General features: G+C 38.0%; 1 pseudogene; it reads left to right on the top strand.

The window, feature by feature from the left end:
- Positions 1 to 201: 201 nt before the first annotated feature.
- LOC130682079 (NF-kappa-B-activating protein-like) lies at positions 202 to 26,485 on the top strand (annotated as a pseudogene).
- Positions 26,486 to 27,026: the final 541 nt, after the last annotated feature.

Below are 27,026 nucleotides of genomic sequence, written 5' to 3' on the forward strand. Positions count from 1 at the left end.
TGGACGGATCCGCTGCTCCACCGGCCTCTTTATGCCGATACACACATCCTGTTCCTCTGGGGGACGGCCTAGGTCCGGGGAGGGGGTGTTTGCGGAAGTACCCGGAACTGTTTGCAAGGTTCCGGCAGCCCGGCAGCTGAGAGCTCCTTCGGTTCCGTAAGCGCCCGTTTCTCCTGCTGTTTCGGAGAACGAGCGGCAGTGATGGCTCCGGTGTCTGGTTCGCGCAGCCCGGAGCGGGAGGCCGCAGGCTTCGGGTGGGGAACGCCGCAGTTCGTTGAAGAGCCCCAAGCCCAATAAAGCCACCTGCTCCCTGCGGCGCCGCCGCTCGCGCTCGCGTTCTTGCTCTCGGTCGGGAGACCGGAATAGCCACAGCCAAGGCTCCCGAAACCAGTCCTGTCGCTCCCGCTCGCGGTCACGCTCTCGAGAGCGGCCCTCTGCGCCACCGGGCACCCCCTTCGCTTCTGCCTCCTCGTCCGCCTATTACGGCGGCTACTCGCGCCCCTCCGGGGGCGACAAGCCGTGGCCTAGCCTTCTGGACAAGGAGAGGGAGGAGAGCCTGCGGCGGAAGTGAGTGACACGGGCGCACCTTCGCTGTGAGGAGCCCACCTGCCTTCGGAGTCCGCCTCGTCTTTCATCTTTCTAACTATTGGCATTTCGTGCTCGCTGCCTGCCTGTGTCCATTTTCTTCCCTTCCGTCAATCTACCCGCGACAACACCTTATTCGCCCTTTTCTTCCCTTAGACTTTCACCCACCCGAGGGCCGCATCATTCAGTGCCCTGGTCTCTCCCTCCTCTCTTGTCCCCCCCCCCTTATTGTAGCAGACATGGCCAAGAGCCAGACCTACGGGAATTGAAGCGTTTGCTTGGTTTTGCCATAATTCGCGATCATGTTTTTATGCCCCTCAAGTTCATGGAAAGGAGGAGCACTACTTAATTGATCATAAAATTAGCAGTGCCAGGCAACTTGTTGAATGGTCAGACAGGTTTGAGATACCATGATATGTAAGTGGCAATATTTTTTTAGTGAGATGGGGAAGACTGAGATAAGGGGTTTAAATTGGAGGGTAGAAAAGCCTCTGAGAGAAGATGACTGAATGTAGAAAAACTGATCTTCTAAACTGTAGGTTAGCCTAAATTGAGAAAGGTCTTGTTGAGATCAGCCTTCATTGACAAAGACCTTGTCAGTCTTGGCTATGAAAAGTGAGGTCAGGGTGTTCAGGTCTCCTATAAGTAGAGTGAGTACTGGAGTGGAAGAACGGATAAATTAAGAAGCAGAAAGGAAAAGGGTTATAACTTTCGCTGTGTAAGTGTTAATATCTAAAGCTTATATGAGTGTTAAATTATCAGGCACTGTAGTAAGTGCTTTTACATGTACTGTGTTTAAGAAAAAACAAGAAATATAAAAGTATTACAGGCATTGAGGGTCAGGTTAATGTCCAGTAGCTGGGAGATGTCTTCTTGAATCTTTTCCCTCCAGAAGTGGGAAGTAATAAGGCATAGTGATGAAGAGGAAAGGCTTCAGAATTAGATCGCCCAAGTTGATGGGAGAAGCAAAGTATGGTTGATAGCAGAACACATTTCACTGAGCATCAGTGCTTTACTAGGTAATAGTGTTAAGTTACTTAACCCCTGTGGGCTTAATTGCTTAACAACTTAAAAAGGGATAAAATTAGCACAAAGTCTCTCAGAGCTATGTGATGATTTAGGGCCTGGAACATAATAAATAGTCCTTAATTGTTAACTGTTAGGGTTTGGTGCATGTGGGCAGAAAAAGTAAAAAGAGGCCTGAGTTAAGTTTGGAGACATAACTCTCCAAATAACATTTTTCAGGAAGTTACCCCCACACTGTGTCAATCAAAAAGCAACCAGCTTCTTAAGGGACAATCCTCACCAAAGGATGTTCGGAACCTCTCACATGAAATTTGCATTTGTACATTTAATACATATAAGATAAATAATTTATCTAAGAGTACAGATAAAGCCAGGTGGCAGCAGGGATGAGACCTTGACTGCATACTCTTTCCTGCCTGTCAGGCATTCTTTCCCCGGTATGCATGTCCCAGTTTCAGGTTTTTAAGTGTGTCCCCTTACAGACTGTTTCCTCAAGGGGGTAACCTGAATCTAACTGTGTGATTATACCACGTTTTCCCATGAATAAAGAAGTAAAAACTGGTTTATTCAATCAAACCAAAATAAATTACATTTACTTTGTAAAGGTGTTTTTTTAAAAAGAGTCACAAGCAGCTAAACTTTGTGGAATTGAGCCCTAGTTTTTTGTGTTTGTTTATTATGAGAGAGAGCAAAAATTAAGAGAAGAAATAAAAAATAAATGAGAAAAATTTCCCATGTCCTCCAAGAGCAGATAGAGAATATATTCCTTTTCTAAAAAGGAACTAGGGAAAACAGAGAAAACTAGCCCTGTATGCCACTGAGTACAATTTTTATTAAAAAGTTTGTTTCATTTTCAGTGCTCCTTTAATTTTCTACTTGTAATGCTTTATTTTTTAGCTATCTTCTTTAATTCCTGAGTTTCTTTGAATGGAATGTTTGACCAAATCACAAGAAGAGACTTCTCTTTGCTCTCAAGAATGTGTATAAGCAAATGAAGTTACTTCCAAATGTAAAACTGTTTTCTGTCACATATTGCAGAAGATGAAATGGGCAATTAGGAGCTCTGCCGTCTTTCAGCAGAAGGGACACACTTGACAGCCTCCTAGCCTCTTTGTAGTCTATACCATTTGATAATACTATCAAAACATCAAATTCTCTGAGTTTACATTTACACAAAGTTTTCATTAATTTAAAGTTTAAAATGTAAAGGGAAAATAGGACTTAACTGGACTTCTTTGAATTTGATGATATATTTAGTAAACAGAACTTAGGCCATGGAGTTATAATTTACACACCTATATTTCTAGGAGATTAAGTGAGAAAGAGGGGATTGGAGAATTGGGATCTCCTGAAGTATGGGAACTTTCTCCAAAGAATCCAGAACCAGAGTAAGTGATTGAAAGCTTTTTGTAATAAATTCCACTTAGCGATGATAAATGATCTTTTCAATGTATTTTTAAAATTCAGTTTGCTGATATTTCTTGTTGAGGATTTTTGCATCTATGTTCACAAGGGATACTGGTCTGTAACTTTTTTGTAGTGTCTTTGTCTGGTTTTGGTATTAAGGTGGTGTTGGCATCATAGGATGAATGTGGAAGCTTTCCTTCCTCAGTTTTTGGAATACTTTGAGGATAGGTATTAACTCTCTAATGTTTGGTAGAATTCTCCTATAAAGCCATCTGGTTCTTGAATTTGTTTCTTGGGAGTGTTTTGATTACCAATTCAATTTTGTTACTAGTAATTGGTCTGTTCAGATTTTCTTTTTCAGACTTGGAAGATTGCATGTTTCTAGGATTTATCCATTCCTTCTTGACTGTCCAATTTGTTGGCATATAATTTTATAGTAATCTCTTATAAGCATTTGTACTTTTGTGGTGTCAGTTGTAACTTCTCTTCCTTCATTTCTGAATTTGAGTCCTCCTCTTTTCTTGATGAGCCTAACTAAAAGTTTACCCATTTTGTTTATCTTTTCAAAGAACCAGCTCTTCGTTTCATTAATTTTTTGGTGTTGTTTTCTTGTCTCTATTTCAATTCTTTCTACTTTAATCTTTTTTTTTCTTCCCATTACTCACTTTGGGTCATCTTTTTCTTTCTAATTCAGTTAGGTGTAAGGTTAGATTATTTATTTGAGATTTTTCTTGTTTCTTTAGGTAGGACTATATTGCTATTCCCTCTTAGAACTGTTATTTTTGCATTCCCCAAAATTTTGAACCATTGTGTTTCTATCTTCATTATTCTACAAGTATTTTTAAATTTCCTGTGATTTTTCTTTGACCTATTGGTTGTTTAGTAACATGCTGTTTAACTTCCATCTGTTGGTGTTTTTTCCAATTTTTTCCTTGTAATTGATTTCTAGTTTCATATCATCATGGTCAGAAAATTTTCAGTCTTCCTAAGTTTATTTAAGTGATTTCTATTTTTTAAAATTTATTGAGACTGGTTTTGTGGCCTAACATGTGATTTTTCCTGGAGACTGTTCCATGTGCATTTGAAAAGAATGTGTGTTCTGTTGGTTTTGGATGTAATGTTCTGTATATGTTAAGTCCATTTGGTCTAATGTGTTGTTCAAAGCCAGTGTTTCCGTACTGATTTTCTTTCTGGATGATCTATCTATTGATGTAAATGGGGTATTAAAGTCCCCTACTATTACTGTATTACTGTCAAATTCACCCTTTATGCCTGTCAATATTTATATATTTAGCTAGCCCTGTGTTGGATTCCTAGGTATTTACAGTTATTATAACCTCTTCTTAGATTATCCCCCTTATCGTTATGTAATGCCCTTCTTTGTCTATTGTTACAGTCTTTTTGTTTCAAAGTCTATTTTGTCTGATGTAAGTATTGCTACCCCGGCTTTGCACATTCAGATAGAGAGTTCTACCACTTAAGCACCTTCACATTTCGTCTGTTTGTGTCTTTAGGTTTGAAGTGAGTCTCTTGTAAGGAGCATATAGAGGGGTCTTGCTTTTTATCCATTCAGTCACCCAGTGTCTTTTGCTTGGAGCATGTAGTCCATTTACATTGGAAGTAATTACTTGTAGATGTGTACTATTTGTCATTTGATTCTTTGTTTTCTGGTTGTTTTTGTAGTTCTTCTTTCTAGTTTTCTTCTCTTGCTCTCTTCCCTTGTGATTTCATGGCTTTCTTTAGTGTTATGTTTGTTTTCCTCCTCTTCATTTTTGTTTATTTATTATAGGTATTTGGTTTGTTTATACCATGAGGTTCATATAAAACATCATATGTATAGAGTTGTCTTTTATAAGGTGATGGTCACTTAAGTTCCAACACATTCTAAATGCACTACATATTTACTTGCCTCACCCCACCCATGTTTTCTGTATTTGGTGTCATATTTTACATCTTATTATTTTGTGTATCTCTTAAGTAATTACTGTAGATATAATTAACTTAACTACTTTTGTCTTTTCACCTTCATACTAGCTTTGTAGGTCGTTGGTCCACTATTTTTACTACATGTTTACCTTTGCCATTGTGATTTTCCTTTCATGATTTTTCTGTTTCTAGGTATGGCCTTTTCTTTTCCATTACATAAGTCCCTTTAACATTTTTTAAAGGGCTGGTTTGGTGTTGATCAGCTCCTTTAGCTTTTGCTTTTCTGGGAAATTCCCTGTTTCTCCTTCAATACTGATTTAGAACCTTGCTGGGTAGAATAGTGTTGGTTGTAAATTTTTTTCAGTGCATCGAATGTATCATGCCACTCCTTTCTGGCCTGTAAAGTTTCTGCTGAAAATTCAGCTCATTCAAGAAATAACAATTATTGTGAGGATGTAGAGAAATGGGAAACCTCCTACACTGCTGGTGGGACTATAAATTGGTGCAGCCGTTGTGGAAAGCAGTATGGAGGTTCCTAAAAAGACTAAAAATAGAAATACCATATGACTCAGTAATTGCACTTCTAGGAATTTACCTGAAAAATCACAATCTCTGATTCAAAAAGATATATGTGCCCCATGTTTGTTTCATGTTATTTACAATAGCCAAGATATGGAATGAACCAAAGTGTCTGTCAATAGTTGAATGAATAAAGAAGATATGGTACATATATACAATGAAATATTACTCGAAGCATAAAAAAGAAAGAAATTATTCCATTTGCCACAACAAGGATGGAATTAGAGGGTATTATGCTAAGTGAAATAAGCCAGGCAGAAAAAGATGCCATATGATTTCACTTGTATGTGGACTCTAAAAACCAAACAAACAAAACAATAGACTCTGAGACACTGAGCAGCGACTTGTGGTTACCATGGGGGAAAGTTTGGGGTGGGCGGATGAAATATGTGGTGTGGGATAAAGAGGCCCAAAATCAGGGATGAAAGTGTAGCATAGAGAATACAGTCAATTCTGTAACATTTCTGTGTTGACAGATAGTAATCACACTAGTTGGGGAGAGGATTTAATAATGTGTATAACGGTTGAATCACTGTATTGTATGCTTGAAACCATTGTGATATTGTATATCAACTATACAACAAAGTACTTCAATTTTTTAAAAATTAGTTCATAGTATTTTGGGGTACACTTACATGTAACTAGTTGTTTTTCTCTTACTGCTTTTAAGATTCTCTGTCTTCAAATATTTACATGTTGATTATAGTGTGTGGTGTGTGAATCACTTTTGGTTCATCTTATTTATGACTCTCTTTGCTTCCTCGACTTGGATATCTCCTTCATCAAGTTTGGAAATCTTTTAGACATTATTTCTTCCAATCGGTTTTCTGTTTCTTTCATTCTTCTCCTGAAACTCTGATAATATGAATGTTAGTATGTTTGACTTCCACAGGTCCCTTAAGCTTAATATCCTCATTTATATTTTTTTGTCTATTCCTGGTTCACTTCTGTACCTTTCAGATCACTTCTGCATCATTTAATCTGCTGTTGATAACCCTATTACCCTGTTAATTAAAAAAATTTTTTTATTGACATATAGTCAACATATTAGTTTCAGGTGTACAGAATAGTGATTTGACGTTTATATACATTACAAAATGCTCACCATGGTAAGTGTTGTTACCTTCTGTCACCATAAAAATATATTACAATATTATTGGCTATATTCCCCATGATTTATTTATTTTTAACTGGAAATTTGTACTTCTTAATCCCCTTCATTTATTTCACTTTCCCCTTTCCCCACCCCTCTGACAGCCACCAGTGTGTTCTCTGTATGAGTCTGTTTCTAGGTTTGTTGTTTGTTTGTTTTTTAGATCCTGCGTGTAAGTGAAATCATATGGTATTTGTGTTTCTGTGTCTGACTTATTCCACCTAGCATAATACCCTCTAGGTCCATCCATCATGTCACAGATAGCAAGATTTCATTCTTTTTTATGGCTGAGTTATATTCCTTTGTGTGCATGTACCACATCTTTATTCATTCATCTATCGATGGACACTTAGGTGGGTTCCATATCTTGTCCATTGTAAATCATGTTGCAATAACCATATAGGCTCATGTACATTTTCAAATTAATATTTTCATTTTCCTCAGGTAAATACAGAAGTGGAATTACTGGATTGTATGATATTGCTGTTTTTAATTTTTTGAGTAATCTCCATATTGTTTTCCACAGTGGCTACAACATTTTGCATTCCCACCAACAGTGCACAAGAGTTCCCTTTCTTCCGCATCCTTGCCAACAGTTGCTGTTTCCTGTCTTTTGGATAGTGGCCATTCTGACAGCTGTGAGGTGATAGCTCAGTGTAGTTTTGATTTGCATTTCCCTGATGACTACTGATGTGGAGCATCTTTTCATGTTTTGTTGGCCAACTAAATAGACAGATAAATGTGTATTCAGTTCCACCAATACATTGGATATTCACCCCTTACTGGATATATCAGTTGCAAATGTATTTTCCCATACAGCATTTATATGTGCTCTAATATAAATATCCTCTCTAATGTGTTTTCCATTTTAGTTACTTTTTATCTCTGAATGTTTTTTAAAAATATTTTTAATCTCTTCTTTAAAGTTCTCACTGTGTCCATCCATTCTCCTCCTGAGTTTGGTGAGCTTCTTTATGACCACTACTTTGAACTCTTTATCTGGTGGATTGCTTATCCTCTGTTTCATTCAGCTCTTTTTCTGATGTCTTTGGCTTACCTTCCCTTTGGAGTATACTGATTTCCTCATTTTGTCTGATTCTCTGTCTTTGTTTCTATGTATTAGGTAGATTAGGTATATTTCCTGGTCTTTAAGGAGTGGCTTAATGCAGAAGATGTCCTATGGGGCCTCCTAGTGCAGACCTCCCTGATCACTTGAGTCAGGTAACACAGGGGAGTCCTCTGTGTCAGCTGCATACACCCTCCTGATCTGCCTGGGTCACAACTGGTGTAGACATGCTGATGCACAGGGCTGTACCCTGGTCCACTGTCTGCTAGGCCTGACTGTGAGTGCTACAACATGCTGGGGTGTGGGGCTGGCATCTGGCCCATCTGCAGTTGCTGCAGCCCACTGGTGGGCAGGGTTGGCCTTCAGTGCAACTGGCCATGAGGCCCATCTGCAACAGCTACTGGCACTGGTGTGTGGAGCAGGCCTCTGCTGTGTGGGTGGCTGTGAGGTCCAGCTGTGAATGTTGCAGGTGTTCTAGTGTGTAGGGCTGATAGTCTGGGGTGGGAACACTTAGCCACTTAGCAGCTGTACTGGTGCTGGCCAGGGTCATCCACCAGGTGTGGCAGGGTGAAGAGCTAATTGGGAGGAGTTCCAGGGCAGGCAGGTTAGTGAGACAAGTCTTCAGGGGAAACACCAAGGACAGGCAAGCGATTCCAGTCGATAGAGAGGTCATAAATGGCAGCACCAGGTCAGCCGGGTAGAACGGAATTGAAATAAAAATGGTGTCCATCGACATTTCCATCCCAAGGGAAAATTGCAATAGATCCCTGCCCTGCCTGCACATACACAAGATTAGTCAATAGGTCATGTTCATGTATAATCCAGGCACTTTTCAAAATGCTCCCTCTGCACTGAGACTCAGAGCAAGGGATATTGTATGCACACCATTTAAGATTGGACTCACAGTTTCTCTCTGCCCTCTGGGTATCACAGACATAAGTCCTATTGGTTTTCAAAGCCAGGTATTATTGGTGCTTATCTTCCCAGTGCAGGTCCACCAGGCTGTTGTGCTTGGACCTCTTGTTTCTCAGAGAGGGTCTCTGTGGTCATGATATCCCTCCTCCTTGTGGGTCACAACCCCAGGGGTGTTCATTCTGACTAGACCATGTCTCTATTCCTCTTACCCGTCTCACTGTGGCTTTTTCTTTATGTCCTTAGTTGTGTAATATCTGTTCTTCTAGTCTTCTGTTTTTTTCTCAGCTATAATAGCTCTATAGGTAGTTGAAGATTTTGGTGTGTCCACGGAGGGAAATAAGCTCACAATATTCCTATTATGCCATGTGGATCCCCTCTCCTATACAACATTTTCTTCATTCATTCATCCACCAGTGGACTCTTATGTTGTTTCCATATCTTAGCTATAATAAATAATGCTGCTGTGAACATGGGGGTGCATATATCTTTTCAAGTTGGTGTTTTGTTTTCTTCAGATAAATACCTGGAAGTGGAATTGCTGGACTATGTAGTAGTTGTATTTTTAATTTTTAAGGAACCTCCATACTGTTTTCCATAGCGGCTGTACCAATATACATTCCCACCAACAGTGCATGAGGGTTCCCCTTTCTCCACATTCTCACCAACACTTGTTATTTCTTGGGTGTTTGGTAATAGCTATTCTAACAGGTGTGAGATGTTATCTCCATTTCCCTCATAATTACTGAAAATAAGCATCTTTTCATGTACCTGTTTGCCATCTATATACCTTCTTTTGGAAATTTTCTATGCAGGTCCTCTGCTCATTATTTAATTGGATTGCCTGTGTTTTTCCTTTTGCTATTTTTTCTTATTGAAGTGTAGTTGATATACAATAGTACATTGGTTTCAGGCATAAAACATAGTGATTCAAAAACTAAATTCATTAGTAAATGCTCACTCTGATAAACTGTCACACAAAGATACTACACTATTATTGACTCTATTCCCTATCCTGTACATTTATCCTCATGATTAGTTTATTTTTGTTTTTTATTGCTGAATTGTATGAGTACTTTATATATTTTAGATATTAACCCCTTCCTTACCAAATAACATGATTTACAAATAATTTCTCCCAATGTATATTCATTGTTGATGGTTGCCTTTGCTGTGAAGAAGTTTTTAGCTTGATACAGCCCCACTTGCTTATTTTTGCTTTCTTTGCTTATCCTTTTGGTGTCAGATTTAAAATCATCTCCAAGACTATGTCAAGGAACTTCCATGGAAGAAAATAAGCTCAAGATATTCCTGTTTTGCCATGTTGATCCCCTCTCCTATACAACATTTTCTTCATTCATTCATCCACCAGTGGACACTTATGTTGTTTCCATATCTTAGCTATTGTAAATAATGCTGCTGTGAACATGGGTGTGCATATATCTTTTCAAGTGGTGTTTTCTTTTCTTCAGATAAATACCTGGAAGTGGACCTATGTTTCCTTCTGGGAGTTTTATGGTTTTAGGTCTTAAATTCAACTCTTTAATCCATTTTAAATAATGTTTGTGTATGGTGTGAGATAGTGTTCCATTTTCATTCTTTCGCATATGGCTGTCCAATTTTCCCAGTACCATTTATTGAAAAGATTGTCTTTCCCGATTGTATATTTTTGCCTCCTTTGTTGTAAACTAATTGACCGTATATGAGTAGGTTTATTTCTGAGCTCTCTCTCTGTTCTATTCCCAGAGGCATTTTTAAAAATGAATATTCCAATATGGTTTTGTTCAGAAGATTTTCCTATATCAAATTATCTGAAGGCTTAATGCTTTCTCTTTTTCCTAACTTTTTCTCTCTTTGGTGCTATTGATAAGCTTCTTCCACCCTGTCTTCCATTTCTGTGTCATCTTTAGGTTGAGTTGATACATTGAGTTTACAAGTAAACTTGTCATTTGTGACGGGGTGATAAAGCATTATTATCTAAAGTTATTCTTATAGATGCCTTTGGAAACACTCATAGAATCTGCACTCGAAAAATTAGAGTTCGAAGGAACCCTAAGAATAATTTCTAGGCAATTCCTGAATTGTTCCGGATGTGATCTTCAGAGGAAAAGATTATATGATATAGAAATTCCCTTTTAAATTATTGTAGAATTTTAATAACGCCCATTTGCAGAATTTTTTGCAACAGAATGATATCTTCTGCTGTAGTTTGTCAGGTGCTTCATGCTCTGGGGAGACAGACAGGTGCTGCTCTGCCGTGTGGCCTTAGCACACAGAGAATAGAGTTAGGAAGTCCTCCCACAGCCTTCTTGACTACAGTTCTTTGAGTTTCCTTATGGTTCATGACCTTCACCCGGTGGTTTCTTTTGAAAATACTAATCTCATGTGCTGCTTTCACTCAGGAAATAGCACTTTGTAAACTCTAAGGCATTATGCAATGTAAACTATTATTATGTGATTATGAAGGTGGTAGATCCTTGAACTGTACAATTGTAAATGCAGTCCAGTGTTTGCTTTTAATGTTTCTCAATCAATTTGTTCCTGAAAATTTTCAAGCCTATACTTTTATACTCCATGGTCTATATTTCATCACTTTTCTGATGCTTATAACTGTTTTCTTTAAATTCACCTCTGATGAACATACACCAGTAGAGGACGAAGGGCCAAAGAAACGTACCACTTCGTCTTCTACCTCAGAAGGTATTCTTTAAATACAGAGCTTTTTTTATTGAGGAGTTACAAAACACATTTATATATAGTTGAATATTGGACGTTGCTTTTATTCAAATTGCCTGTCATATATTCCTTTTCAGTATTTCAAATATAATAAAATTGATACTCAGAAATTCCTCTTTAGAAGTAAGTTTTTTATTTCTGATTTATGTAGAAGAAAAGAAGAAGAAGAAATCTAGTCATTCAAAAGAAAGGTCCAAGAAAATGAGAAAGAAAAACTCATCTAAAAGAAAACATAAGAAGTATTCTGATGATAGTAACAGTGACTCTGATTCTGAAACAGACTCCAGTGATAAGAAAGACAGCATCATTCTGCAAACCTAGCTTCCAACCAAGTTGTGGTTCTTAAAGCTTATTTTAGAGGAAGGTTTTAAAAACAACAATAAGGGACAAGAGTTTATGAACACTCACTCACTGTGCCAGCCACCCTGCTCAGTACTTGATATTCACTATTGCTGTTCAGTACACACAGTGGTAACTGTTGGATACATCTTAGAGATGGGAAATGGAGGCAATAGAGCAGTTTCCAAGTACCGCACTCAGGGACACACAGTTGGGATTCACACCTAAGCAGTATGGCTCCAGATTGGTTGTGTGTAATCGCACAAGGCATGTGGCATGGGAGCAAGTTGGGGTTGGGTTCTGAGACACGTGGTGCTGAACCAAACCATACAGGCTGTGTCTGCTCAGCAGAGCAGCTCTTCTGTGAAATTCTCACACTCAGTGGGCACCTTTGTGCAGTTTTCAAAAAGGCACAATCTAAAAGATCGCTTCCCGGCAGCTGATTGTGAAAGACACCTCCTGTAGGGTGGCACATCACAATAAGCCATCCTTTTGTGCCCTCTCCTGGCTGATGCTGGACAGAGGGCGCCTCCACTGGGGACACATGACACAAGGGTGCTCCTTCCGCTGATGTCACCAGGGTTTCCTGGCCCCCCTTGTCACTTTCCTTCCTCACTGCCGGAAGACTGAACTTCTGTAAAGCACAAATCCTAGCAGGTCAGTCCCCTACTTAAAGTCCCTCAGTAGCTCTCCATAGCCGTCAGGGTGAAGTTGGGTCCTGACCGATGCCTCAGTAATCACATAGACCTGGGTCTCTCTCTTGCAGCATCCTGTAGCCTGAGAACTACTTTCTGTCTCCTCAGTATTCCATGGCCTTTCTCTTGATTCTGTTACTTGGCACAGAGAGTCTTATCTGCCCACGACACCAGACCCTCCCTCCATGTGGCTTGGCTTACTCATCTCAGCAATGGGTGTGCATTGCTTTTTTAAAAACCTGGTTTTTGAAAGAACTAGCTTAAGAATCACCTTCTCCTGGGCAACCATTCCTCAATTACCCTCCCCAAATCAGCCTGCTTTTGAGACTCCTCTATATGCCCAGAGCACCCAAGATTTTAACATTTGTTAGCATTTTGACATATTTGTTTAAAAAATGTGAGTTTTTGTGGAGATACTGAAAGTAAATTACAAATATCACTGTACCATCCTAAATATTTCTGTATACACCTCTAGAACACAAGGACATTTCCTACTTAATCACAATACTATTATCTCATACAGTAAAATTAATAACAATGTCCTGTATCACCTAATACTTTGTGTGACTTTAATTCTGTGTCCCCAAGGCCTAGCACGTTTTGTGATGAGTAGCAATAAATGTTTGAATTAATTTCTATGTTTCAGCAAATCGGGCAACAGGATATTTATCTACTCAAAAGTTTTGGGGTTTTAGAGTTTAATTTTTTTAAACTATAATGTGGTTTAATTTGCAGATGATGATGCAAAAAGGAGAGCAAAGAAAGCCAATAAAACAGAAAAGAAGAAATGCAAATTGTCAGTTTTTCCCTTCAATTTTTATTATGAAAAGTTCAAATATATATAAAGTTATGTAAGATATTAAGTAAAATAATATGATGATCCCCCATGTAACTATCACCCAGCTTGATAATTATCAACTCACAGGAAGTCTCCAGTGACCCCTTTATTTTGAAACCAATCCAAGATATCATTTCATCCATAAACCAGCATGTTTCTCTAAAAGATAGATGTTAGTTTTGTAAAAAAAACTGTAACCACAATATTACTATCATGTCTGAAATATTTAACAGTAATTTGTCAGTTCTCAGTTTCTTGTCCAGTTTATTCAAATTGGGACCCAAAGTGCAATTGGTTGATATATCTTGTACATCTCTTTAGATCAATAGGTTCCCCTTTTTGTTCCTGCATTTTATTCATTGAAGAAATCAAATCATTTACCTTAGAATTTCCTGCAGTATGAATTTTGCTGATCATAGTCTTATAGTGTACTTTAACATGTTCTCTGGCTTCTATGTTTCCTATAGATTGATAGTTAGGTCTAGAGACTTGATGAGGTTCAGATGTAAATTTTTGGCAGGAGTACTTTTTAGCTGGTATTGCATACTTCTATCAGGAGGAAAATAACGTCTGGTTGTCTCTCTTTGTCATACTAACAGCCATTGATGGTCATTGCCTAAGTGGGATTGCAAAATATTGGTAGTCTAATTCTGGCCTACATTCTTCATTTATTAGGTAGATAATTCTATAAGAGAAGCCTACCCTCAGCTATTTGATTACCATGAAATTTAGTTTATATAACAAGGGCACAATAATGGCTTACTTCAATTTTTTTTGTTTTATGACTTTTCAAAATAATGATTTGGTTTCACTTCCTTGATTATGAAAACAAATTTGATACGTATTTAAGCTATTACACTTTAAATTATTGATGCTCAAATTGGTAAAAGCTGTTTTTTAAACACTTTATTTCCATTATCTTTCCGTAACATGAAAATTGTATTTCATTTGTGTCTGAAGGGATCCTTTTTTATCTCACATTTTTTAATTTTGTTATCATTAACCTACAATTACACGAAGAACATTATGTTTACTAAGCTCCCCCTTCACCAAGTCTCCCCCACAAACCGCATTACAGTCACTGTCCATCAGTGCAGCAAGATGCTGTAGAATCATAACTTGTCTTCTCAATGTTGTACAGCATTCCACATTTACCCCCTCCACATTATACATGCTAATAGTAATGCCCCCTTTATTTTTACCCACCCTTATCCCTCCCTTCTCAGCCTTCCTCCCCAGTCCCTTTCCCTTTGGTAAGTGTTAGTCCACTCTTGGATCCTGTGATTCTGCTGCTGTTTGGTTCCTTCCGTTTTTCTTTGTTCTTATACTCCACATATGAGTGAAATCATTTGGTACTTGTCTTTCTCTGCCTGCCTTATTTCACTGAGCATAATACCCTCTAGCTCCATCCATGTTGTGGCAAATGGTAGGATTTGATTTCTTCTTATGGCTGAATAATATTCCATTGTGTATATGTACCACATCTTCTTTATCCATTCATCTAATGACGGACACTTAGATTGCTTCCATTTCTTGGCTATTGTAAAGAGTGCTACGATAAACATATGGGTGCATCTGTCTTTATCAAACTGGGCTGCTGCATTCTTAGGGTAAATTCCTAGAAGTGGAATTCCTGGGTCAAATGGTTTTTCTATTTTGAGCTTTTTGAGGAACCTCCATACTGCTTTCTACAATGGTTGAAATAATTTACATTCCCACCAGCAGTGTAGGAGGGTTCCCATTTCTCCACAACCTCACCAACATTTGTTGTTTGTCTTTTGGATGGTATCCATCCTTACTGGTGTGAAGTGATATCTCATTGTGGTTTTAATTTGCATTTCTCTGAAGACAAGCGATGTGGAACATCTTTTCATGTGTCTGTTGGCCATCTGAATTTCTCCTTTGGAGAACTGTCTGTTCAGATCCTGTGCCCATTTTTTCATTGGATTATTTACTTTTTGTTTGTTGACGTGTGTGAGCTCTTTATATATTTTGGATGTCAACCCTTTATCGGATCTGTCATTTATGGATGTATTCTCCCATCCTGTAGTGTACCTTTTTGTTGTATTGGTGGTGTCCTCTGCTGTGCAGAAGATTTTCAGATTCATAATGTTCCACTTGTTTATTTTTGCTTTTGTTTCCCTTGCCCAGGGAGATATGTTTGGGAAGAAGCCACTCATGTTTATGTCCAAGAGATTTTTGCCTATGTTTTTTTCTAAGAGTTTTGTTTTCATTACTTACATTCACGTCTTTGATCCATTTTCAGTTTACATTTGTGTATGGCGTAGGACAGTGATCCAGTTTCATTCTCTTATGTGTAGCTGTCCGGTTTTGCCAGCACGATCTGTTGAATAGACAGACATTTCCCCATTGTATGTCCATTGCTCCTTTATCGTATATTAGTTGACCATCTGTGTTTGGGTTAATGTTTGGAGTCTCTATTCTGTTCCACTGGTCTGTGGCTCTGTTCTTGTGCCAGTGCAAAATTGTCTTGATTACTATGGGTTTGTAGTAGAGCTTGAACTTGGGGAGTGAAATCTCCTCCCACTTTATTCTTCCTTCTCAGGACTGTTTTGGCTATTTGGTGTCTTTTATTGTTCCATATGAATTTCGAACTATTTGTTCCTGTTCGTTGAAGAATGCTTTTGATAGTTTGATAGGCATTGCTTCAAATCCATATTTTGCTTTGGGCAGGATGGCCATTTTGACAATATTAATTCTTCCTAGCCAAGAGAATGCGGTGAGTTTCCATTTTTTAGTGTCCTCTTTAATTTCTCTTAAGAATGTCTTACACTTTTCAGGGTATAGGTCTTTCACTTCCTTGATTCCCAGGTATTTTGTTCTTTTTGATGCAACTGTGAATGGAATTGTTTTCCTGATTTCTCTTTCTATTAGTTCATTGTTAGTCTGTAGGAAAGCCACAGATTTCTGTGTGTTAATTTTGTGTCCTGAAAATTTGCTGAATTCCAATATTAGTTATACTAGTTTTGGAGTGGAGTCTTTAGAGTTTTTTGTGTACAATATCATGTCATCTGAAAATAGTGACAGTTTAACTTCTTCTGTACCAATCTGGATGCCTTGTATTTCTTTGCTTTGTTGAATTGCCATGTCTGGGACCTTCAATCTGGATGCCTTGCATTTCTTTGCTTTGTTGAATTGCCATGTCTGGGACCTTCAGTACTATGTTGAATTACAGTGAGGAGAGGGGCCATCCCTGTCTTGTACCAGATCTCAGAGGTAAAGCTTTCAGCTTCTCACTGTTCAGTATGATGTTTACTGTGGGTTTATCATATATGGCCTTTTTATGTTGAGATACTTGCCCTCAATGCCCATTTTGTTGAGAGTTTTTTTCATGAATGGATGTTGAATTTTGGCAAATGCTTTTTCAGCATCTATGTAGATGATCATGTGGTATTTGTCCTTTTTCTTAATGTGATGGAAGATGTTGTTGGATTTTCAAATGTAACATACTTGCATCCCTGGAATTTATCTCACTTGGTCATGGTGTATGATCCTTTTGATGTATTTTTGAACTCAGTTTGCTACTTTTTTGTTGAGTATTTTTGCATCTACGTTCATCAGGGATATTGGTCTGTAATTTTCTTTTGTTGTGGGGTCTTTGCCTGGTTTTGGCATTAGGGTGATGTTGGCTTCATAGAAGAGTTTGGGAAATTCCCAACGCTTCTGTTTTTTGGAAATCTTTAAGGAGAATGGGTATAATGTCTTCTCTGTATGTCTGATACATTTCTGAGGTAAATCCACCTGGCCCGAGGATTTTGTTCTTGGGTAGTTTTTTTGATTACTGATTCAGTTTCTCTGCTGGTAATTGGTTTGTTTAGATTTTCTGTTTCTTCCTTGGTCAGTCTTGGAAGATTGTATGTTTCTCAGACGTTTTCCATTTCTTCTAGGTTTTCCAGCTCTTAACATATAGGTCTTCATAGTAGTCTCTAATAATTCTTTGTATTTCTGTGGAACGCACTGTGATTTTTCCATTCTCGTTTCTGATTCTGTTGATGTGTGTTGACTCTCTTTTTCTCTTAATAAGTCTGGCTAGAGGCTTGTCTATTTTGTTTATATTCTCAAAGAACAAACTCTTGGTTTCATTGATTTTTTTCTATTGTTTTATTCTTCTCAGCTTTATTTATTTCTTCTCTGATCTTCATTATTTCCCTCCTTCTGCTGACTTTAGGCCTCATTTGTTCATTCCTGGAGATACTTTTATCTCTCTCTGCATCATATTCTATGCATTCCTGTTCCCTGGTTTCTGTTCCATCTATGGCTTCTTGCCTCTCATCCGTTCTGCTTTTAAATCCTTACAGAGATTATTTTATTTCTGTAGTCTCCCTCCCTACTTTGTCCGTTAGCTCTTGCATTTTTCTCTGCAGCTCCTTCTGTATGGTTATGACCTTTATTTTGCATTCTTTTCAGGGACATTGGTTAGGTCTATCTCTCCATGCTCCTTCTCAGCGGTTGTTCTTTTTCCAATTTTGATAATTGTGATGTTAGACTATTCATTTTGGATTTTTCTTCCTTCTTTAAATATGCCTGGATTGCTATATACTTTGCTCTTACGACTGCTTTTGCTGCATCCCACACAAGTTGAGGCATTCTGTTGTTGTTGTCATTTGTTTCCATATATTGCTTGATCTCTATTTTAATTTGTTCATTTATCCATTGATTATTTAGAAGCATGTTGTTAAGCCTCCATGTGTTTGTGAGCCTTTTTGCTCTCTTTGTACAATTTATTTCTAGTTTTATACCTTTGTAGTCTGTAAAGTTGGTTGGTAGGAGTTCAATCTTTTTGAATTTACTGTGGCTTCTTTTGTGGCTTAGTATGTGGTCTATTCTGAAGAATGTTCCATGTGCACTTGAGGAAAATGTGTGTCCTGTTGTTTTTGGATGTAGAATTCTGTAGATGCCTTTTAGGTCCATCTGTTCTAGTGTGTTGTTCAGTGCCTCTGTATCCTTATTCATTTTCGGTCCGGTGGATCTATCCTGTGGAGTGAGTGGTATGTTGAAGACTCCTAAAATGTGTGCATTACATTCTGTTTCCTCCTTTAATTCTGTTAGTATTCGTTTCACATATGTTGGTGCTCCTGTGTTGGGTGTATATATATTTATAATGGTTACATCCTCTTGTTGGATGGAACCCTTTATCATTATGTAAAGTCCTTCTTTATCTCTTTTGCTTTCTTTGTTTTGAAGTCTATTTTGTCTGCAAATACTAGTACTGCAACACCTGCTTTTTTCTCCTGGTTGTTTGCATGAAACATCTTTTCCCATCCCTTGACTTTTAGTCTGTGCATGTCTTTGAGTTTGAGGTCAGACTCTGGTAAGCAGCATATAGAAGGGTCTTGCTTTTTTATCCATTCTATTACTCTGTGTCTTTTGATTGGTACATTCAGTCCATTTGCATTTAGGGTGATTATTGAAAGATATGTACTTATTGCCATTGCAGGCTTTAGATTCATAGCTACCAAAGTTTCAAGGGTAGCTTCTTTAGTATTTTACTGTCTAACTTAACTCGCTTAATGAGCTCTTATAAACACTGTCTGATGGTTCGTTGTTTCTCTCCCTTCTTATTCCTCCTCCTCCATTCTTTATATGTTGGGTGTTTTATTCTGTTCTCTTTTGTGTTTCCTTTGACTGCTTTTGTGTGTAGTTCATTTTATTTTTTGCCTTTATTTATTATTTGGTTGTTCTGCTTTCTTTGCTGTGATTTTATTTTCTCTGTTGACATCTGTTTACCCTTCAGAGTGCTCCAATCTAGAGAAGTCCCTCTAAAGTACCCTACAGAGGTGGTTTCTGGGAGGCAAATTCTCTCACCTTTTGCCTGTCTGGGAATTGTTTAATCCCTCCTTCATATTTAAATGATAATCCTGCTGGACATAGTATTCTTGGTTCAAGGCCCTTCTGTTTCATTGCATTAAACATATCATGCCATTCTCCTCTGGCCCATAAGGTTTCTGTTGAGAAGTCTGATGATAGCCTGATGGGTTTCCCTTTGTAGATGACCTTTTCCCTCTCTCTTGCTGCCTTTAATACTCCGTCCTTGTCCTTGATCTTTGCCATTTTAATTATTATGTGTCTTGGTGTTGTCCTCCTTGTTTCCCTTCTGTTGGGAATTCTCTGTACTTCTGTGGTCTGAGCGACTATTTCTTCCCCCAGTTTGGGGACGTTCTCAGCAATTATTTCTTCAAAGACACTTTCCATCCCTTTCCCTCTCTCTTCTTCTTCTGGTACGCCTATAATGCGGATATTGTTCCTTTAGGATTGGTCACCCAGCTCTCTTAATATTGTTTAATTCATGGAGATCCTTTTATCTCTCTCTGCGTCAGCTTCTATGCGTTCCTGTTCTCTGGTTTCTATTCCATCAATGGCCTCTTGCATCTTAGCCATTCTGCTTTTAAATCCTTCCAGAGATTGTTTCATTTCTGTAGTTTCCCTTTCTACTTTGTCCGTTAGCTGTTGGATTTTTCTCTGCAGCCCCATCAGCATGGTATGACCTTTATTTTGAATTCTTTTTCAGGGAGATTGGTTAGTTCTATCTCTCCGCGCTCCTTTTCAGGGGTTGTCTCTGTGATTCTAGTCTGGATCAAATTATTCTGCCTTTTCATGGCGATAGAGGTAGTTGTGTGGAGCTGTCGCGTGTGTCGGCTGGGAGAACATCCCTTCTTGCTAGTTTGTGGCCTTCCTCTCCTGGGAGAATGGCGACCCCTAGCGGCCTCTGCTGGGCAGCTGCATGCAGATAGGGTCTCTGATTCCTGCCTGGTCACTGTAGATCTCCGCAAGGTTGCTGTGGGTGTGGCCGCTCTCAGGCTGCTGCTCCGCTGAGGCAGAGACCCCCTCTTGGAGGGGGAATAGGCGGGAGGCTGTTTATCGCCATGAGGGACCTCAGAGCTGTGCTGCCGCCTGGGTGGTTAGGGTGCCTGGAGTTCCCTGAGATTCCCAGCTGCTGGGCTAAGTGTCCTGGGATGCTTCCATCCAGCTGTGGGTACCCTGTTCCTTTAAGACTTTGAAAAACTACTTGCTTTTCTTTTGTCCCAGGGGCACTGACTGCAGGGAGGCACTCACAGGTTACTGTCCTGTTTCCCTAATATCCAGCACCCCACGCACTGTGTGTCTGTGCTTCTTGTGCGGATGACTAGGGCTGGTTATTTAGCAGTCCTGAGCTTCCTCTCCCTCCCCACACTGATTCCTCTCCGCCCACTGGGAGCTGGGGTGACGGGCACCTGTGTACGGACAAGCCATACCTTGTACCTTACCCCCTTCATGAGGTGCTGGGTCCTTGCAGGTGTATATGTATCCTGGTTGTTATCCTGTATCTTCTGGTCTCTCTTTTAGGGATTGTTGTATTTGTTGTATTTTCAAAAATTTATATGGTATTGGGAGATTTCCACTGCTCTGCTCACGCTGCCATCTTGGCTCTGCTCCCCTGTAGGAATCTTTTTAATAGGGAAACATGATTTAGTTAAATAAGTTAGAAAAAAAATTAATAAAAATCCTTTAACAAGTTTGAATAAGATGAGAATTTAAATCATTTTAATCAGACTTTTCATTGCCTTGACAAAATGAGATGGCCTTTAACATGGGAATATTAAATCAATTTGTGTCAAATTATAATCATTACAGGAAGAAATTCAAGAAAAAGAAGTCAAAGAAGAGCAGAAAGATTCCAGTGATTCAAGCTCTAAAGCTTCTCAAGAAGAGTTTCTGGGGTACCCCTGGAATGATTGATTAAGTAGGTTGCTTCTGATAGACCCAGATTCAAAACCCAGGAAGCATACTAACCGAGTAGTCAAAGTGTGAGTATGTTTCTGAACATCCTTCAAGCAGAGCCTGAAGGACTCTCAGATTTAGTTGGCCCAGAGGCTCCAAAAACACTTGTCTCTCAAGATGATAAACTTCTGAAGTAAGTAACAGTATATTTATAATATCTAAAGTACCTTCCCAAAAGTATGGCCCTAACTTACCTTTCTAAGCTTATCTCCTTCTACTCCTTTGTTTATACCCCAGGTTCCAACTGAGAAGAACTGAAACTTCCCTGTATTTACTGTTCACTTTCCGACTTTGTGCCTTGTTCACCTTATTTATTCCCCCAACATGCCTTACCTTCTATTCCCAGCCCTGGTTTCTTTACTGCCTCCAATCTCGCCCTGTTAAAATCCTTACCTTCCGTCAAAGCCCTTTTCAAAAGGACGGGGCATGTGCAGATTCCCAGTACCTTTCCTCCATAGGTAGGTATGATTCCTATCCCTCTTTAATCCTGTAGTCTTCACAGCATTTTCTATTTCTTTTGTGCAGTGTATTGTATATCCTATTTTGTGTTGCTATTAATATCCTTATTAATATGTAAATTCCACAAGAGCAGATATTACTTTTATATTACAGGCTTTGAGTTTAATAGGTATTCAAGAAGTATTCAGTGAATTAAATGAAGGGATGGTAGTTTTTAAAGTCCCATTGAATGAACATTAATACTTGTTATTATATAGCATTGTTATTGGTTATAAGTCTAAAAGGTATGCAAATTTGAGATACATTTTTTCCTTTTTTATTGAAGTATAGTTGATGGAGAAATTTATGTTGGTTTCAAGTATACAGCACAGTACTTCAGGAATTACACACATTATTAAATCCTCACCCCAATGAGTGCAGTTACTATCTGTCAACATAGGAAGATGTTACAGAATCATTAACTGTATTCTCCATGCTGCACTTCCATTCCCATGACCTACTTATATTATGATTGAGATTTTTGTACCCCTTTATCTCTCTCACCCTCCCCACTCACCCACCCCAACCCTTCCCCCATGGTAACTACCAGTCACTTAGCTCTGTGTCTCTGAGTCTACAGCTGTTTTGTACATTCTGTTTCGTACTGTTTTTAGATACCATGAATAAGTCATATGGTATTTGTCTGTCTGCCTGGCTTATTTGTCAATGTTGTCACAAATGGTCCGGTTTCTTTATTTTTTTAAGACTGAATAATGTTACATTGTCTATATGTATCACATCTTCTTTATTCATTCATCTGTTGATGGACACTTTGGTTGCTTCCAGAGATATATTATTTCTTTACTTTTTTTTAATAGAAAAGGAATTCACTAGAGGCAGAAGCCATAAACTCAAGGTCTATGGGAATAAGTTGATGGTTATAAATCTGTACTCAATACCATAGTTCTTTTGTTCTTCCAAAGTATGTCTGTATTTCTGGATAGTTATTTAGGACACAGTGCAATGTTCACTAACTCAAGAAAAGTAATACTGGGTTTCTCAGCATGCTGCCACTCAGCAACAGTTATTCCTACTGTTTTGTGAGAGAAGGTGGTTTTTTTGTGCTTTCTTTAGAAGATCACCTTTTTGTAATGGACCTTTTTTGAATTCAAAATTACTTTGTGGCTATGATCATGCGCTGCTACCTGGTGAAGGTACAGCTATGACTGAATATGTAAAAGCTGGAAACATACCCCACAAAGAGGTGAAATTAGCTTGACAAGTGAAGAAATTGCATCATTTGAGCACTCAGGCTATGTAATGAGTGGCAGCAGGTATGTTCTTTCCACTGAGGTCTGTTTCCATGATTAGATATTTTCCTCTTTCTTAGTTCCAGAATTATGTTTTGGTGATTGGTTTTCATTAAGTGACTTTTCCAAATGAAAAGTAGAACATAAATATTAGTTTAGTATTGGTTTTATTGTTACAAATGTGGTTGCCTAAAATTCCAAATATGTATGTACGTCTGCCTCAAACTCAGTTGTATCTCCAGCTTCAAAGAATCCATCTTTCCAGTGTCCTTTCCTAGTTTGTCTTTTAGTTTAGACAGTTTATCCTCTGAGGATATAGTTAAATTCAGGTATTTATCACTGCCCTATGAGGAATGTGGCATTCTGGTAATTAGGAAAGCATTTTCATAAGTCAGTGTTCCTGTTTTCTGAGTTTTTCTCCAGTTCTCTGTGGAGTCAGAGAATGTGGACCCTGTAGTTCTCTGTGAACACTGAGATTTGAGAGCAGAAAATGGTAATGACAGACATCAGATTCAGCATGGCAAAATGAATATAAAGTTATGGAAGATAAAGAAAAGTACCAGGAGGAAAAGGAGTAATGAACTGATGTGGCATCAGGACCAAAACAAAACTGAATTTTGGATTTTTTTTAACTTTTATGGGCTTTTAAAGTAGGTCCATATTTTTAAATGACGTTGGAGGCAAAAGTGTGCGGAACCCCTGTAGCACCTCCAGAATCTTTGAATTCCGAGGATCAACATTTGAAAATGTTATATCTGAGTTGTATCACAGTATGATAAGAAAAATAAATTAGAGGCATAAGAATTGGAAAGGAGGATGTAACTCATTTTTTGTGAATATGATTTTTTTTCATAGAAAAATGATTTTACATAAAAAATATGAATTTTTTCATAGACACATACTAAAGAATCTTCAGATGAATTATAAATAATAGAAGGGAGAAACAAATGGTTGGATGTAAGGTTATCCAGCAGAAAAATCAGCTGCATTTTTGTGTACCAGGAAACAACTAGAAAACGTATTAAGTAAAAAGGAAACATTTCTACTAAGTTCAGAGAATATGAAGGATTTAGGAATAAACCTTAAGAAAACACATCCAATGCCTCTGTAGGGAAAACTATAAAGCACTTTTAAGAGACATTAAATAAGACCTAAATGAATGGAGAGGTACCTTGTCCCAGGATAGGAAGGCAACATTGTAAGTTTTTTCCAAGTTTATCTGTTCATTCAGTGCTGTTCTAATCAAAATCACAGAGTTTTTCATGAAACTTAATAAGATGGCTCTGAAATTGATGTGTCAGATGAGAGAGCCGAAAAGAATGGCCAGGTCACTTCTGAAGAAGAATAGGAAGATGAGATTTGCCCTACCAGACATGAGGATCTATTATGAAACATGGCACTTTAGAAAGCATGGAGGGAACAAACGAGTTGTTCAGTGGGATGAAGTAAAGAGCCCAGAGGTAGAGCCATACATGTATGGACATCGTTTTATGAAAGAGATGGCATGTCAGATCAGTGGGAAAAGAAAGGTATATTCAGTAAATGGAGGAGGAAAAATGGTTATCCATATGGAAAATGAAGTAGAACCCTCACCAAAATCATACAGCTTAAGCACTTAAATGTCAAAACAACTTTAACCCTCCTTGTATAAAATATGAGCAGATATCTATTATATCTTAGGGTGGGAAAGCATTTCTTAAGGAAAACAATAAACATATACTAATCAAAATAAAATGACAAGTTCCAAACTAGGATAACGTCTTGCAGTACACACAACTGATAAAGAGTTAGTACTGAGAATCTTTAAAGAATACCTGTAAATAACTCAAAAGAAGAATGAGAGAAAGACTCAAGCAGGCATTTGATAGAAGAAGAGATATATGTGGCCTACACATATACAAAAATTACTCACTATCATGGGAACTGAAGATCAAAAGTGTACTGATGTACCATTTTACACCCATTTGATAGACAAAAATTCAAACAATGCCAAGCATTTGAGAGGATGTGGGTCTACAGGATCTCTTAAATATTGCTAATAGTGATAGAAATTGGTACAGTCATTTTAGAAAACAGTCTGAGATTGTCTTGGGAAGTTGAGCATTCATATGCTTTCTGACCCAGCAACTCTATACCTAGAAACCCAGGAGAAAATCTTTCCCATGTACTAGGAGATGTGAGCATAGATGTTTATTTCAGCATCATTCACGTAGCACTTCTTTCAAATAAACAGCCCTGCTCACTGTACCCTGAGCAACCTAAGTGCATTGTCATCTCTTTGACTGTCCATCCTGCCACTCCCCAAGCTTCACACTAACTTAAAATGATTTTCCCCTCTTGCCCTTACTTGGTTTTCTCTACTTTCCGAGACATAGCTAAAGCTTAATTTTGAACTGGTTTTGTGGGATTGAGTTACATACACAGTTGACCCTTGAACAATGCAGGAGTTGGGGTACCAATCCCCATGCAGTCCAAATTATATAACTTTTGACTCCCTACAAACTTTATGAGTAGCCTACTGTTGTCCAGAAGCCTTACAGATAACATAAACATGTATTTTGTATGTTATATGTATTATATACTGTTGTATGCTTAGAATAAATACAGCTAAAGGAACAACAGTGTTTTTTCAAATTGTTACAAATCTACAAAAAACTTCTAAGTATATTTATTGAAAATAATCTGCATATAGGTGGACCCTCAGATCCATGTTGTTCAAGAGTCAACTGTGCATTAAAGAGGCAAGTTTTCATGAAATTTTCCCTCCAAACCAGTAGGCCTTTTGAAAGTAATGTAACGGTTTCCCTCTGCCTCTGCCCTTATACTTCCGTATTTGACCCTTGTGTTAAATCTCTATTTTCTGAGATACTACTGGATTCTAAGGAAGTTAAATTCATCCATAAAACTCACTAGAGACTCAACGATAGATTTAGACTTGGTTCATTTGGTTATATGATAAGTTAGAACCTTGAAGAATTTTGAGTTGATCATCAACTTAAATCTTTTCATCTGTCCTACTATTAATTCCACAAAGGCAAATGCTACATATCATATAGAAAGTTTAATAATTTTCCCGTTTCTGATTGTTCTACAGGAAACAACAGAAATAGACTTATGCCTGTAGTATCTGAAATTCAATACATTCCTGATGTTGACAGAACCTCAGAAATCATTATTTGAATACTAGAAATGAATCAAAGGATGCATCAGTTGATAAAACAAGTGATCTTTTAAAAATTGAACCCATAAACCGTTCCTATTTGTTAGCTTTCAAAATAGAACACCCTTTGTTAAAAAATGATTAGTGTGGAAGTACCATGAGAAGAATTCCTGAGAAATTAAGCCAAAAATAAAATTATCTCCAGGCATCACCAAATGGAGGCTGTGCAACTGCAGAAAGAAAACCAGATCAATCATGCTGATGAGAAGAGAGCCCTGGCATCCTTTAACCAAGAAGAGAGGTGAAAGAGAGAAAATGAGATCCTGGCCAGTGTTTGAGAGATGGTATACAAAAAAAAGATTAAAGGGAAAGATGACAAATAAGTATTTCCTAATTGTTCAGCAGACATTTTTAACAACAAGAAAGAAAGTATAGGATACACACACACGCAAATATATACACAAAAAGATTACTATGATTTGAAATATTTCAGTGCTACTGTGCCTTCTATTTAATTCCTTCAGTCCTTCAGTTAGAAGCTGATCATTGGTAGAACTTTAGCATGTTCCTTGGGTTATTTTGGATTGTCCATAATAACTTTCTGGTTTAAATATCGAGATTATGAATGGAATCATACCGGGGGAGGTGAAATTGAGAGAAAGTGTCAGTGAGAGATAAACTTTACTCTCACACCATGGGACAGTACTACTATTAGCTCCATGTAATTCCCCACCCTCATCCCCACCCCACGTGCACTCATGGGAAATTATTATTCATGTACATTGAATATGTTACAAATGGACTTGTAGAAACTCACAGGTGGCCACTTTTGTTAACAGAATGAATGCATTGCTGAAAAAAGCAAATCTGGAATTTGGAAATTGACTTGTATAATACCATATATAGTCTGCTCTGGAAATTATGTATATTGGTTTTAGTCCCTACCTCCACCCCCAAACCAATAAACAAACCAAAAAGCATTCTAACCCATAGACTTATTGAGTTGAAAATGTGAACATTAGTTATTAAAATTCTTAATAGGTTACTTAAAAATGGTTTTCAAATATAAACTATTGG

This window comes from Manis pentadactyla, chromosome Y, assembly GCF_030020395.1.
Source record: "Manis pentadactyla isolate mManPen7 chromosome Y, mManPen7.hap1, whole genome shotgun sequence".
In the NCBI taxonomy this organism is placed as follows: domain Eukaryota; kingdom Metazoa; phylum Chordata; class Mammalia; order Pholidota; family Manidae; genus Manis; species Manis pentadactyla.